Consider the following 16372-nt stretch of genomic DNA (forward strand, 5'->3'; position numbering starts at 1 on the left):
TAGAAAGAAGTAATGATGTAAGAATGCTAAAATTATGGAATTATAGAACATTAAACATGGAAAATATCTTAAATGCTCTATTCCAACGACCTCATTTTACCTATAAGATAGTTGGCTAATGAATGATAAATTTCAACCTGGTAGCCAGGTACCCAGCCAGTGAGACAGGGAATTGTTTGGTGGGGTATTGCTGGGATGAATTGTGTTCCCTCAAAAGATATGTTGAAGTCCTAACCCCTGTTACTTGTGAGTTGACCTTATTTGGAAATAGGGTGTGTGCAGATGTTATCAGATAAAGTCATTAGTGTGGGCCCTGATCCAGCATGACTGCTGTCCTTATGAGAAGACGGAATTGAATACGTGAAGACATAGCAACACAGGGAGAACCCCTTGTGAGATGGAAGCAGAGATTGCCAAGATGCAGTTGCAAACCAAGGAAGGCCAAGGATTGATGGTCAGCACCAGAAGTTAGGAAGAAGCCAGGAAGACTCTACCCAGAACCTCAGGGGGAACCTGACTATGACAGCCCCTTTATTTCCAACTTCTGGCCTGCAGATCTGTGAGAAGATAACTTTTTATTGTTTTATTTTATGTCATTTTATTTGTTGAGACAAGGTCTCATTCTGTCACCTGAGCTAGAGTGCAGTGGCATGATCTTAGCTCACTGCAGCCTTGACCTCCCAGTCTCAGATGATCTCCCTACCTCAGCCTCCCAAATAACTGGGACTACAAGCATGTGCCACCACGCCCAGCTAATTTTTGTTTTGTTTTGTTTTGTTTTTTGAGACGGAGTCTCATTCTGTTGCCCAGGCTGGAGTGCAGTGGCACGATATTAGCTCACTGCAACCTCCGCCTCCTGGGTTTAAGAGATCCTTGCCTCAGCCTCCCAAGTAGCTGGGATTACAGGTGCCCACCACCACACCTGGCTAATTTTTGTATTTTTGGTAGAAATGGGGTTTCACTATATTAGTCAGGCTGTTCTCGAACTCCTGACCTCAGGTGATCCACCTGCCTCGGCCTCCCAAAATGTTGGAATTACAGGTGTGGGACACTGCACCCAGCCTAATTTTTGTATTTTTTGAAGAGACAGGGTTTTGTCATGTTGGCCACGTTGGCCTTGAATTCCTGGGGTCAAGCAATTTGCCTGCCTTGGCCTCCCAAAGTTGTTGTTTTCATCTATCTAGATCACAGTACTGTTTTTTTTTTTTTTTTTTTTTTTTTTTTTTTTTTTTTTTTTTTTTTTTTTTAAACCATGTTTTTTTTTTTTTTTTTTTTTTTTTTTTTTTTTTTTTTTTTTTTTTTTTTTTTGAGAAGGAGTCTCGCTGTGTCACCAGGCTGGAGTGCAGTGGCATAATCTCGGCTCACTGCAACCTCTGCCTCCTGGATTCAAGCAATTCTCCTGTCTCAGCCTCCCGAGTAGCTGGGATTACAGGCACCCACCACCATACCCAGCTAATTTTTGTATTTTTAGTGGAGACAACGTTTCATCACGGTACTTTTAATGGAAGCCCTAGGAAGGGAATGCAGATTTGGTTCAATAAGTCTCATTTACAATGAGTTTTTATACATTAAAAAAAATTTTAACAAAAATGTGAGTTTCCTTTATAAAGAACTTGCATCCATTTTCTTCATTTAATCTTCACATCAGTTCTTGGAGGTGGGGATAGTGAGGAAAGAGCTGATTGTTCCAAAGTTATCAAGTGATGGAACCAAAATCAAGTTACAAGACTTCTGGCTCCAAGTGCTACGCTCTTCTCTGCATCCTACCCCATTAGTGACTTTAACAGTTCATGTATGGTGAAAACCTTTTAGGGTATGCTGAGCTTATGAAAGAAGAAGGTTTCTGCACTGTGATTGCTTAAGTAAATATTCAAGAAGGGTCAACTTGAGATATTAGTGTGAGCACCAGCAAGCAGCTCTGTTTCCAGGAAAGAAATGCTAGTGATATAATATAATCATGTAAATAGTCTAATTCATTCCAATAAACATTTACATTCAAAGTTTGACAGGAGAAAAAAGAGCCTATAAAGTGACATAGTGTTACATCTCCTCCCTGGCTGTCTCCTGAGTCTGAAGACATAATCTTTCTTTATAAAAGGAATATTTGTAGCTTTAGAAATCAAAACCAACTCAGCTGTTTCTGGACTAGCTGGGTTTTTGACTGGTTTCATACATGATCCTGTAATTTGTTATCTCAATTCCTACTGTGGGGTTTTCATGGTTGGGAGAAAAAAATCATGACTTGGGCAAGTGACACAATTCAGTTTTCCTGTTATTATTTTTGATTTGGGGTTTTGTTCACTCTATTTTTATTTATTTTTTATTTTTATGTTTTGAGACGCTAGAGAGTATATAGGTAATTTCAGAGAGACAAACCATTGACCAATAATTTAGCACAGGAGGAGGAATCCACTTCTGAAAAAGTATCTATGTGCCCCTAAATGCCATTTATCAGAAATTGGCTAACAGTATTATGTTAATTAAAGATGTGTCATGCATCTGGCTTCATGCAAAGAAGGAAGAGAGACAGAAGGAAAAAGGAGGAAAAGGACAAAAACCTCTCCACTTGTATAGGTTTAGGTCATCAAATGACAGTGGTTTCCTAAACAGGAATCTTGTGGATCTTTATTAAAGTAGCAGGAGAGTGGCATCCAGTTTCATTCAGGAGGAGATCTGCAGAGCAGCAGAAAAGTGCTGCATTTCTAAGAGTTTACAAAGCTTAGGGTCATTTTCTATTTGGTTCAAGTCCTAAAAGTACTTAGTAGCCAAGAATAGTGATTTAAAGGTAAACATCAGCCTTTCATCTTTTTGATTGGGCTGAAGGCAAATTCATGACCAATCCTCCATCCAGACCATAAAATGTAATGTTTAGTCTCAGGGCAGGAACCATTAACACCAGAAATAATACCTGTCTCTGGATGTGTATTAAAGCTCTTCTCAACCTGGAGTTGTAACTCTGGGTGTGTGGAATTGTTCTCCAGACTAATAACATTGTGCACATGTGAAGAGTTTAAGTTGTAAGATACCCCAAATAAAGATATCAAATAGGAATAGGTCTTAAACTACAAATTTATTGTTATATTCTATATCAACCTCACACAGTAAAATAATTAGAAGTCTCATGTCATATTAATTCATCAACATTCCCTCATCTTTCTTCTATAAGCCATAAATTCACACCCTAATATACTGGAGAAAAGTCAACAGAGTCTTATAGTACCTCAAGCTCATAACTCTGACTGCTCTACTTTTTATAGTATGATATAAACTGAATAACAAAAAAATCTAGGATACTAAGTTGGTATGTATAGAATTTAAAACAGAAACTGAAACTGTTTTGTTTTTTATTTGTTTCTTTGTTCTTTCACTTAATAAATCACCTCCCACCATACCCCCCAAAAATATGTACCCATTTTTGTTAAAGTACCAAAGTGTATACATTACATCTAAGACGGTATGGAACTTTCAAAATTAGAACACTAGCTTTTATTTAATTTCAATTTTGTTTATTAAGAATTTGAAATCAATTTTATTATTATTTTTTGAGACAGAGCCTCACTCTGTTGCCCAGGCTGGAGTGCAGTGGTATGATCTTGGCTCACTACAGTCTCCACGTTCTGTGTTCAAGTGATTCTCCTGCCTCAGCCTCCTGAGAAGCTGGGATTACAGGCACCTGCCACCACACCCATCTAATTTTTTGTCTCTAATTACTAGAGACAGGGTTTCACCATGTTGGCCAGGATGGTCTCACACTTCTGACCTCAGGTGATCCACCCAACGCAGCCTCTCAAAGTGCTGGGATTACAGGCATGAGCCGCTGTGCCCGGCCCTGAAACCAATGTTTAAAAAATAAAACAGAAAAACCCAATTCATATCTTGAATATCTCTTCTTCAAATTAGCAACTCTTCAAATTCATTCAAAATTCTGTCAGTTAAAATTATTTGGTTAAAAGCAGCTTTGAAGTTTCTTGTCAGATTCAGAAGGGTACATGAGACATCAAATATCCTTAGATTTTTGTTAGAAAAAAATTATAATTAGAAACCAGTAACAGAAAGATAATCAGAAAATCTCAAAATACATGGACTTTAAACAACACACTTCCAAATAACACCTGGGTCAAAGAAGAAATCACAAGAAAATTTAAAAGTACTTTGAACTAAATTAAAACAAAAACACAATTTATGAAAATTTGTGGAATGCAGCATAAGTCATGCTTGGGGGAAATTTATAGCATTGAATGCACGTAATAGAATAGAACAAAGCCTAAAATTAATAACTTAAGCTTCCATCTTAGAAATCTAGAAAAAATAGGGCAAATTAAATACAAAGAAAGAAGAAAAAATAATAAACATTTGAACAGAAATCAATAAAATTGAAAATAAGAAACCAATAGACAAAATCAAGGAAATCAAAAGCCAATTCTTTGAAAAGATAAGAAAAATCCATAAGCTTCCTGCAAGGCTAACTAGAATAAAAGAAAGAAGAAAGGACACAAATTACTAATATCAGAAATGAAAAAGGGTAAAAGAAGAAAGATAGGAAACAAATTACCAATATCAGAAATAAAAAAGGGGACATCACTGCAGCTCCCATGGACATTGTTAATAAAGGAATACTATTAAAAACTTTCTGCCCAGAAGCTTGGTAACCTAGATGAAACGGACTGACTCCTTGAAAGACAATCTGCCAAAACTCACACAAGAAAAAATAAATAATCTTAATAGACCTAAATCTATCAAAAACATTGAATCAATAACTAATAACCTTCCAAAACAGAAAGCATCATGTCCAAATGAATTCACTGGTAAATGTTACCAAATATTTAAGGAACAAATTAAAGCAATCTGTACAATCTCTTTTAGAGAATGGAAGCAGAGAGAATACTTTCTAACTTATTCTGAGACCAGCATCACTCTAATACCAAAATCAGATGAAGCCATTCAGAAAAAAAGAAAACTATGTGCCCATATCTCTCATGAACATAGATGCAAATATTCTCAACAAATATTAAGAAATTGAATCCAACAATGGACAAACAGCATTATATACCACAACCAAGTGGGATTTATTTCAGGTATACAAAGCTGGTTCAACAATGCAAATCAATTACTGTAATTCATCACATCAACAGGCTAAAAAAGAAAAGTCCTATGATCATATTAACAGATGCAGGAAAAGCATGTGACAGTATCCAACATCCATTTAATTAAAAAATTCTCAGGAAACTAGGAATAGAGGAAAACTTCCTCAGTTTAATAAAAAATATCTACAAAAACCTACAGCTAACTAGAAGTGTTCCTACTGAGATCAGGAAAAAGGTAAAGATGTCTCTTCTCACTACTATTTTTCAAGATTACACTGGAAGTCCTAGCTAATGCAATAAGAAAAGGAATTAAAAGATATGCTTATTGGGAAGACAGAAATAAAAGGGTCTTTGTTTTTATATGACATGATTGTTTAGGTAAAAAATCTGAAAGAATTCACCAAAAAATTCCTCCAACTAATAAGCAATAGTAGCAAGATTGCAAGATACAAGGTTAACGTACAAAAGGCAATTGCTTTTCTATATATCAGCAATGAATAAGTGAAATTTGACATTAAAAACACAACACCATTTACTTTGGCATCCCCCAAAAATGAAATACTTAGGTATAAATGTAACAAAATATGAATATGATCTATATGAGAACTACCAAACTCTGATGAAAGAAATCAAAAAAGAACTAAATAAATGAAGAGGTGTTCTATGTTCATGGATAGGAAGACTCAATATTGTCAAGACATCAATGATCCCAAACTTGATCTATATATTCAATGCAATCTTAGTTAAATCTCAGCAAACTATTCTGTGGACATTGACAAAGTTATATGTGAAGTCAAAAGACACAACATGGAAGAAGAAGAACAAAGTTGGAGGAATGACAATACCCAAATTCAAGATTTAACATAAAGCTACAGTAACCAAGACTGCATGGAACTGGCAAAAGAAGAGACAAAGAGATCAATAGAACAGGATAGAAAGCCCAGAAATAAACTCACATAAACATAGTCACCTGACCTTTGACGAAGAAGTAAAGACAATACAGTGGAGCAAAGAGAGTCTTTTCAACAAATGGTGCTGGAACAACTGGAAATTCATAGTCAAAAAATGAGTCTAGATACAGACTTTACACTCTTTACAAAAATTAACTTAAAATAAATCACAAACACAAATGAAAAATGCAAAACTATAAAGTCTTAAAAGATACTATAAGAGAAAATCTAGATGCCTTGGCATGACAATGACTCTATAGACACAACACCAAAGGCATAATCCATGGAAAAAAAGAATTGATAAGCTGTACTTCATTAAAACAAAAATTTTCTACTCTGCAAAAGACGCTATCAAGAGAATGAGATGACAAGTCACAGACTGGGAGAAAATATTTGCCAAAGACACATCTGATAAAGGATTATTCTTCAAAATATGCAAAGAATGCATAAAAGTCAACAATAAGTAAACAAACAACTTGATTAAGAAATAAGCCAAAAACCTTAACAGACACCTGCTTCCCCAAAGAAGATATATAGATGCGAAATAAGCTACAAAAAGTCAGGACTAACTACATAATCTTCAGGATCTACTGTAAAATATAAATATGGAGTTACTTGTTCAAAACTTACTAAGAATTTTAAAACACATTTCATCTGCCATAACAGAGTATTAAACTGAGTGTGGGGTCCTTTGAAGCATGGCGCCCTGTAAAACTGCACTGGTGATACACCCATGAAGCTCCCCATTATATGTTATCAGGTAAATGCAAATTTAAACAGATACCACTATACACCAGTTAGAATGGCCAAACTCTAGAACACTGACCACTCTAAAGGCTGACAAGTATGTGGAGCAACACTCATTGGTGCTGGGAATGCAAAATGATACAGCTACTTTGCAAGACAGTTTGGCAGTTTCTTACAAAACTAAATATACTATTACCATACAATCCAGCAATTGTGCTCCCTGATATTTACCCAAAAGAATTGAAATGTATGTCCAAAAAAAAAAAAAAAAACCCTACATACAGTGATTTATAACAGCTTCATTTGTAATTACCAAAACATGAAAGTAAACAAGATGTCCTTCAGTACTTCAGAAGCTGCATGGAAAAATAAAATGTAGTTCATCCAGTCAATGGAATATTACTCAGCGGTAAAAACAATGAGCTATCAAGCCATGAAAAAAAAATGAAAGAAACTTAAATGCTTATTACCAAGTGAAATAAGCCAATCTGAATATATATTGTTGGATATATATTGGCTGTATATTGCAGGATTCCAATTGTATGACATTCTGGAAATGGTAAAACTAAGTAGATAGTAAAAATACTTTTTTTTTGGTCAGGGGTTATAGGTAAGAAAGGAATTAATAGGTGGAACACAGGATTTCTAGGGCAGTGAAACTATTTTATATCATCTTATAATGGTGAGCACATCTCATGATACATTTCTTCAAACCCGTAGAATATACAATACCAAGAGTGAACTCTAATGTAAACTATGGTGGATTTGGGGTGTTTATGTTATCTCAATGTAGGTTCATCAGTGGTGACTAAGGTGCCACTCTGATGGGGATGTTAAAATGGGAGAAGCTACACATGTGTAGGGCAAAGAGTATATGGGAAATATCTACACCTTCCTCTCAATTTTGCTGTGAATCTAAAACTTCTTTAAAAGAAAATTAAGTCTAAAAATGTTCAGTGAAGTACGTATGTTAAAAAGTTAAATCCCAGCACTTTGGGAGGCCGAGGTGGGCAGATCATGAGGTCAGGAGTTCAAAACCAACCTGACCAACGTGGTGAAACCCTCTCTCTACTAAAAATACAAAAATTAGCCAGGAGTGGTGGCACACACCTGTAAGGTGCACACCTGTAATCCCAGCTACTCGGGAGGCTGAGGCAGGAGAACCGCTTGAACTTGTGAGGTAGAGGTTGCAGTGAGCCCAGATCGTGCCACCGCACTCTAGCCTGGGTGACAGAGCAAGACTCTGTCTCAAAAAAAAAAAAAAAAAAAAAAATGGTAAAAGTGGCCATTGAACAAATGAAAGTAAAATCAGTAAATTCCAGACCAACAAAGGAAATACAGGGAAATCAGCACAAACAAAAAATAAAGTTATCTAGCCCTTCATCATTTCTCATTCCCATTCAGTCGTCATGCAATATTTGATGCTATCAACCACTCTCTCTTTCCAATTATACTTCCCTCTTAAACTCCAAGATTCCTCCTTCTTCTGTGCAGCAGGTGGTGGTTTTGTTTGTTGTGGTCACCTGTGCACCAATTTCATCTCTCCTTCTGAAACGGTAAGTTTCTTAAGGGAGGACTTGTGCTGTTTATATCCATATCTGACATACCACTCTGCAAAGTATGCCTGGTGCACAGTAGGCACTCAATTGAATCAAACTTTCCCAAGTATTGTGACAGCCCCAGTCATGAGGCTAGTAGCCTTAGTCAAAGTGTAGTCACAATTAGCCACAAAGCCAGTCCTGAATACATAATATTATATTGTACACATTCATATACATAAACAAACACATAAATGTAAACAAACAAGCAACCAAATGATACAACCAATTTTTCCAAGATTAGTTGAAGGAAGGATTTCCTCAGTCAGGTCCAGTCTCAAGGACACTTGAATCTTTAAATGCAGCCAATTTGAAATAGCTTTGAATGTACTGACACATGCATACATAGCCTTCTTTACTCTTCATCCACGGACACCCTTAAATAATAGCCCAATCGCTTTATAATATAGACCAAAGGAACATCCAGATTCTTCAGTTACACTGGATGTCATGTACCCTTCTTTATTTTAAATAAAGAAATCATAAATTGCATGTTGGAAGTCTCCTTTTTCTTTCTTTTTTTGGGGTAACATGTACATTGTAATGTTTATTGAAACAGGACTTGGATTTTCCCTGTAACTTTTAAAGTAAAACCTGCCATTTCCCACCCAATTTTCCCACATACTTGCAAAAGTTTACAAAAGATACTATCCAAAAGTTCCAAAGAAGGTTTCATATGGATAATTGAGACTGAACAACTAAACCCTCTGAGGGTTAATGCAGACTTTTGCGGCTTTAATAGTTAAAACAACTGGACCCTCACCTCTTTACATCTGCCGCCACTTTATGTAGGAGAAACTGAGAGAGCCTAACCAACCTCAGCGTGGGGAAGAGCTGTCCTGGAATGCGTGCCCATAGTTCGCTAAGCTGCACCACACGCAGCTTTTGACTTTTTGCCCTATGAGTTAGCTCTGCCCAGATTTCCCAAAGAAGGGCAAGACTGTGTGCTTCCTCACTGCCCTGGTGCTCCCAGAATCACAAAGAAACTTGCAGGGCCGTTGCTGTGAGGTCTGGGACTCCCACCAGCACTGAAGCGGTTAACTTTTAGGAAGACCTAGAGAAAGAAAAACAGACTAAGAACTGCCTTGTGCTGGAGGAGGGTTAGAAAATGAGGCCGTTGCTGTTGTTTTCATTGTGTGCGCTCTAATCAGGGAGAGTAAGAACAATAATGCATGTAATGCTGATTTTGGAACGTGTCCATGCAGCTTTTCCCAGGCTAGACAGCCTTGGGAACCACTGATAGAGTGGCACACCAGGGGCACAGCCTCAATCACCAAGCACAGGGCAGGGCAGCCTTTTCTGTGGATAAAATATGTGAGAGATGACAAGAATCTTCCCAGCATGGGAAGTGGCAGTAACAAAAAAATATATATACAATGGAGTGAAACTGAAGGCTTTGCATCTCGCAGCCCAGCCACAGGGACATGATATTTGAAAGATAGGATATTTCTCCTTCTACCCACCCCCATTTTCCTTTTTTGTTTGTTTGTTTCCCTTTTTGCATTCAACTTACCCTCCCTTTCTTCCCCACTCCCATCCCCCAAACTCCCTCTGCCACACTTTGAAGCCCAGATGAAAGCCGTGTGTTGTGGCTGCTGGCACCAAGCAAGCGCAGAAGTGTGCTTTAGTTTAAGATGCTGTACTTTTCGCTCAAGGAAAAGGGGGAAAAATCAGCTTGAAACAATACATTGCATTTTGCCGGAGAGCATGCCTGTATGTGTCTAGGATTCAAACATGGTCCTAATTTTGTCAGAGCTTTTGTCTCCAAGGATAAGGCAACAGCTAAAATGTGGCATCCTTTTTCAAAGCAAATGCATATAACTGCAAAGGTTTTGCAGTGGTATTGTTTAATAAAATAAAACAAGAGACAAAATCAGGCACACGAGCTTTTGGTGTTGACACAACAGCAGATCGTAACTATTTCAAGTGTTGTTGAAACAGCTCCCTTACTTTTAAATAGCCCAATCCAGCTATACTGTACTAAATGATTTTTGAAGGAATGACTTCTGTACACTTACTTATTTGGTTACCACATTTAGCAAATAAAACTTTAGGACACCCAGTTAAATCTGAGTTTCAACTAAACAAAGATACAATTTTAGTATATCTCATGCAATGTTTAGGATAAACTTACACTAAAAATTTGTTTTTGTTTATCCGACACATATTTAACTAGGCATCCTGTATTTTATGACCGTTTTAAATCAGCTCCATTTTTGAAAATAATTTACATTAAAACATTTTTTAAGAGCCTAAGGTTATAACATGAATTTATTTGAGACTCATAAAATTTGAACATAGGGATAATCAGCAGATCACCCTCACGACAATAGAGACTGCCTGTAATAAAGTCCTTTTCTTGTCCCTGTCAACTCATCTCCTGAACATACACAAATTACATAGCCGCTCACATTACACACACACACACACAAACACACCCCATAGAGTGGTTTTTGATTGTATTTTTTTCCATCAAAGGAAGGATTGGCTAATAGAGCACTATTGAAAATCAACTCATAGAAAGTTGATTCTCTATGGAAAGTGCACATGGCTCCCAGTTGGCCATTACTTGAAACCACAGCTGCTTTGTCAAATAGCAAAAAATTGTACCCATTTTAGGCTGGGCGTCGTGGCTCATGCCTGTAATCCCAGTACTTTGGGAGGCCGAGGCAGGCGGATTGAGACCATCCTGGCTAATACGGTGAAACCCCGTCTCTACTAAAAAATACAAAAAATTAGCTGGGCGTGGTGGTGGGCGCCTGTAGTCCCAGCTACTCAGGAGGCTGAGGCAGGAGAATGGTGTGAACCCGGGAGGCAGAGCTTGCAGTGAGCCGAGATCGTGCCACTGCACTCCAGCCCAGGCAACAGAGCAAAAAAAAAAAAAAAAAAAAAAAAAAAAAATTGTACTCATTTTATCTACTTAATGCCCTGAAACCTGGCTGTACTGTTTTTAAATTTACTTACAGACATGTGATCAGCCCAAAGGAACCACTGGGGAAACTCAGCTGACTTGGTTCTGGATGCTTTCTCTGTAAACCTCTGGCCTTCACTCTTGTTCGTGTGATCCTGTGTTCACTTGAACTTGGAACGAGATGAAGACCTGATACTTTCGTCCCTCACAGCTGCTGCTCCTGAACATGACCTCTGAGAGTTGTGAGTTTGCAATTCATGGTGACTGAAAAGGGAGCTAAAAGAAAGTCTGAGAATGTGAGGAGGATAGTGCTGGAGGAAAAGATGTAGAGTTGTTTTGAAATCTCAATGCATGTGAAATTCAGGTGGTGCTTACATAAGTGGTAAAGTTGCATTTAACCTGTATCTGGAAGATGGGTGGGTGTCATCGTGGAGTCATGTCTTTTGGACAACCATTTTCTTCTACCACTACTAAATTTCTGATTAAGCAAGATTTCTTTGTTGGAAAAGTAGTTGCTATTAATCAGTTTGTCAGTGTCAGCTCACTCTGCTTCCTCTTAAATCAACACCAGAAGAGGAATTAATATAAAATTTATTTTGCTTCAGTATACTTTCGAGGAAAACTAACACGGTTTCAACTTGAGTATCAACAAGAACCTAGATAGACTTATATGAACATAGTGGGGTTTTTTTTGTTTTTTGTTTTTTTTTTCCAATTTTGCCCAGGTTGGCCTCGAACGCATAGCCTCTCCTCATTGTGTGCCAAGACACTGGCGGGAGTCACCGCAGCTCCCACATAGTGTTACATGATCTTTTATCATTCAATTTCCTAAACATAGTCAAGATGACACCTTAAGTGAGTTCAGAAATCTACTTAATTCATAAAAAAAGAATGAAAGAAATTTAGTTATCTACCTTCTTGTCCCACTATTCACACACCCGCCTATAATCATTTCCCTCTCCATTTCTCTGCTTATATAGAAACATGTTTAACCAATGAATTCATTGCCTGTTTCACTGTTGAGGTGGAATGCTGGACTGAGAGTCTGGAGGATTCGTTCTAGTTTCAGCTCTGATGCTAATGGCTGTATAAACCTGGACAAGTCTATCTTCATTCTTAACCAAAAGACCGAGAAATAACAAGACAATTTCTTTCCTATCAGTTTCCTCATTTGAAAAATGAAAAACCAGCTGCCCAAAACTTCCTTCTTATTCTAAAATTCTGGTTCTGTATCTGTTTCCATCAGTAAAACCTATTTTCTACTCCAAGTAACAGAAAGCAATGTTTGTGCCAAGTGATTGCACTTATTAAATATTTTTGATGGTGATGGTTTATTTTTTAAAAATTTACTGCCAGACCAAACATATATTTAAACAGAAGCAAAAGAAGTACCTGTAAAAGTTGAAATTGTCAATGATTCGGTCTATAAACACTATAGTTTGGGAAATTAGAATTTGCGAATATCGAATGTGGGCCACTGGATCTTCAAATAGGAATAATGCATGGATAGAAATTATTATCTAATCATTCAGATGGTCTGGCCATTTATGGACACCATAAATTCAAGGATTTTAGCTGCACTGGAGTACAAACACCCAAATAAAGCACACACTCTTTTAAAAGAGTGTAAATGACACTAGCATTGCTTTCAGTGGTGTAATCAAATATAAAAGAACTTGGGTCAATTATAGGATTGACATGGCATATGGAAAATGCTGTTTTTTAAAAAAAAAAAAATCTAAATATGGAGACTGGGAACCAGGAACCAATCAAGGGAAAATCTGAAAAATGAAACAAACATCTAGTCTGCTGATCAGAACCAGGACCCAAGGATTATTGTGGAGAAATCATTGAAATCATCAATTGGGTCTAAGGAGAGTGAAAATGACAACCTGGATAAAGGGATACAGGGAGAAACTGAACAACAAAAGTACCATGAGGGAGCTGTTAGAGCCCTGGAGTCCTTCTTCAGAACTATGAGCCTCCGAGGTCAGCTTTCTTTACTCTGTAGCTCCGTGGCAAGTGGAATCCACCATCTTCCTGTTCCCTCTTCCCAGACTCAGACTTCAGAGATCTGGAGACAGAGTGATGCCAAAAGGGAATTTGTTGCTTTCTCGGTTCCTGTAGATATTCTCTTTTTCTGAAACATTTTTTTCCAAGTCCTTTTGTAATGAGATGGCTTAAAATAGCACTGCATGACAAGTTATAATGCATTATTTTACTGCTGCCAAAATGTATCAGTATTAAAGCCTTAACCTACCAGTATATTTTAACCAAATACTTATTTTGAGCGGGGGTATTTTTATTTAGTACATGTGTTGTTTTTACTGTTTTGTTATTTTGTTCATCATCTTAATAATTAATCACATCTTCTAAAATATAAATACAGATCAAAAGCCTGCCTATAATAATCTCTCTAATACAAAGTTTTCTACACTCAAAGCTAGAACTACTTTTCACATCTCCTTTAATTGGGCTGAACTATTATTCAAACTGACTTCCTGTTGCCAACCAATTGTCTTTAACTGTATTAAAGTGTACTCAATATTTTCCGTAGATGGCCATAAAAATCTCATAAATGGAGCCACACTTCCCCCCTGATTTTCATGTTCAATTTAGCACTCTGTTTCCTGTCTTCGAAAGGAAGTGAAAATAGGATCCCTAATAGCTTCTCAGGCCCTACCTTAGGTGGATACGAGAAAGCTAAAGAGAGCTGGACTTGCCGGGGTTTATTATAGATGAAACTCACAGCCCCTCTCCTAAAGTATCTATGAAGACACTGAGCTTGGGACATTGACCCTCCAACTCAGATGAAAAGTTGCCTTTTCTCTGGAAAATTTAAAGCCATTTTATTCATTCTGACTATAACATGAACATTCTAGTTGTTTTATCCCACCCTCCTTCTTTAATCTTGCTGGCAAGAATTGGAAGGACGTGGAGATCCTTGGAACACAGAGCTTTGTCACTGGCCTCTTCCCCACTGTGGGAGGCAGGTAGGTGTCATGTCTAGTTTGCTCCTTCTCAGACAACAGTCCCAGGAGAACAAGGATTTGTTCACTTATTAACAGATACACAATGAATACTACATGAGTTGGGGGTTGGGGGGAAGGACTTAGGAACTTGACTGCTTCATGCTCATCAATTAATTGAGAAAAATTCCCCCAACGTTATGTCTTTCTTATGTACTCACTGTTTATAAACTTCTATTATAATCTAGTAACATTAATTTGTTTTATTTTTAACATGTAAGAAAAATCAACAAATTTTGTGTGGTATCAATTTCTATCTAACTTGACCTTGCCAGCGCCCACAAGCAATGATGTCTACATTATAACAGCTTTGTCTGTTTCAGAGTTCTGAAATGCACTTCACAGAAAGGTTATCCTCAGCTTCAGGAAGTTGCCCTCTTTGCTTGTGTCTGAATGGGATGACTGTAAGTCATCTAAAGGGCTGTTTTTCAATACCTATACATGCTATGACATTTGCTTGTGAAATTTTAAAACTAGCAAAACATAATTAAAAAAAAAAAGAACACTCAGCCAATCCAAAAAATAAAAGATCCAAAGTAATAATTTTGGGGAGTTCATGTATGTAAGTAATCCAACATTTTCTCTCTTTACCAAGTAGAAAAATGGGTGGTAATATATATCAAAATACTTGATTCTTCGGGGGGTGACCTTAAAGCCCTTTTCTGTATTTCATGTCTTTTAGACCTGGAAATGAATACAGTTACACTATCTTCTCATGTGTACCATTAACTTTTTTCAAAATGTGTTAATGCTAATGATGGTCGTACTTCCACCATTTATTTTTTCCAAAATTCTAGCACAAAGCTTTAACAGGTTAAAAAAAATACTATTGCTGTTACTGATAACAAGAGAAAGCTCTGATACTGAATGGCTGTGTAATCTTGGGAGGTAACTTTAATGTTCTCATCTGTAAAATGAGTGAATTAAGACCTATCTTACAATATTTCTATAAAAATTAAAGATCACATATGAAGTGTATGGGACTTCACATGAGCCCTCCATAAATTTCTGTGAAATGATGGTGACTAAAGGAGATTGTTGCAAGATTTTGGTAGTTTAATTCGTTGTCCAAATAACAAAGAAAAAAACCCTAGAGTCCCATATGTAAATTATATCATGAAAATAAGAAAACTTCAACAAAATAGCTTTGTTTTATTAAGTGAATAGAGCACTCAATCATGTAGAAGTTCCTACATGAAGTTATGCCACTCAGGTAGGATGAAACAGTTAGTATCTCAGAATGAGACAAAAGAAAATAGATTTAAAATTGTAACCAGAATGATCCCTGGTTGTGAGACATCAGAGTGGGGAATAAAACAAAATGAGGCATCTCTTTGGGTGTTTCAGGGAAAGGAATGTTTGGGCTTGGTTAGCTGACAGCCCACCAGGAGAGTGAGGAAGAACTGGGCAATCTATCAAGGTCCCAATGACCCACTGGAAATTGTCCATTATTGAGCTAAAAATGAAATTAAGCTCAAATTAAAAGAACTGGTACTATGTGCCAGAATTCTGCATGTAGTATCATTTTATTCAACAGAATAATCTTTTCTCACAACTTACAGGAGATGCTGCTACCAACTTCCATGTAATTGAGTGATGTGAGCACCTGCAGAACTACTATGACAAGTTTCACATATTATTCTTATTCACTTTTCATGTGATATTTATTCCAAAGGACATTACACTTTGTAGATATCTCACAGTAGGGTTGTCAATTGGTCTGAACATCTTAAAATTATTTTCAGAAATCACGATTCTTCCCTTTGACAATATACAAACACATTTTGCATTTGAGTAAACAGGCACTTGCTCCTTTAAAATTGCATATTTTTACTTAAAATCACCTACAGAGATAACCTACTGGAAATATTAAACTGCTGTTCTAAACAGATTGCTAATAATTTAGAAGTAAATACTTTCTGATTTAACTACTTGGGGAAAACTACTGATTTTTCTTTCTCTAAAATAACTTTAAAAGTACTTCTGTTGCAAATTGTGTAACATGTGTTATCCATACAAAACTCTTTAAATAGGATTAGGTTAATTCAGGACC

Source organism: Rhinopithecus bieti, unplaced genomic scaffold (genome assembly GCF_001698545.2).
Source record: "Rhinopithecus bieti isolate Rb0 unplaced genomic scaffold, ASM169854v2 scaffold_65372, whole genome shotgun sequence".
Lineage (NCBI taxonomy): Eukaryota > Metazoa > Chordata > Mammalia > Primates > Cercopithecidae > Rhinopithecus > Rhinopithecus bieti.